A 759-nucleotide genomic window follows, 5' to 3' on the forward strand; every position below is an offset into this window, starting at 1 on the left:
GACGGGACGCCAGTCCATCGCAGCTTTACTAAAAAAACAGGAAGAAAGAGTGAGAGAAAGTTGGGGAGAAAGAGTACAACAGGGGTCGCCACCAACCCCTGCCGAGCCTCGTGGAGATTTAAGTGCTTGCGCTCAATAAACTGCAGATCAAACCGTGTGAAACGTAGTGTATATGTTGATGTGAATATATATTCCATCGCTAAAAATGAGGTTAAACTTAAAGCAAATGGTTCCTATTTCGAATCCAATCAGGTACCACGTATTTTACTAGCAATATCCTACCTGATCTCAAATAGCCATCACACCGAATGAAATATAGTGTAGATTTACTTATCCTATCTATAACTATCTACATAGTTATCCCATGTCTAAAAATAAGCCTGTGGAGGCGCAATGGCCCAGTGGTCAGGGCAGTGGACTCACGATCATAGGATCGCGGTTTCGATTCCCAGACCGGGCGTTGTGAGTGTTTATTGAGCAAAAACACCTAAAGCTCCACGAGGCTCCGGCAGGGATGGTGGCGAACCCTGCTGTACTCTTCCACCACAACTTTCTCTCACTCTTAATTCCTGTTTCTTTTGTACCTGTAATTCAAAGGGTCAGCCTTGTCACACTCTGTCACGCTGAATATCTCCGAGAACTACGTTAAGGTTACACGTGTCTGTGGAGTGCTCAGCCACTTGCACGTTAATTTCACGAGCAGGCTGTTCCGTTGATCGGATCAACTGGAACATTCGTCGTCGTAAGCGGCGGAGTGCC

At 46.0% G+C, this 759-nt stretch overlaps 1 protein-coding gene across 1 annotated transcript in view; it reads left to right on the forward strand.

Moving 5' to 3' along the window:
- Positions 1-759, forward strand: part of LOC106869915 (uncharacterized) — a 13,090-nt gene that overhangs the window by 11,961 nt on the left and 370 nt on the right. The gene's annotated exons all lie outside the window — the stretch shown is intronic.

Source organism: Octopus bimaculoides, chromosome 21 (assembly GCF_001194135.2).
Source record: "Octopus bimaculoides isolate UCB-OBI-ISO-001 chromosome 21, ASM119413v2, whole genome shotgun sequence".
Classification (NCBI taxonomy): domain Eukaryota; kingdom Metazoa; phylum Mollusca; class Cephalopoda; order Octopoda; family Octopodidae; genus Octopus; species Octopus bimaculoides.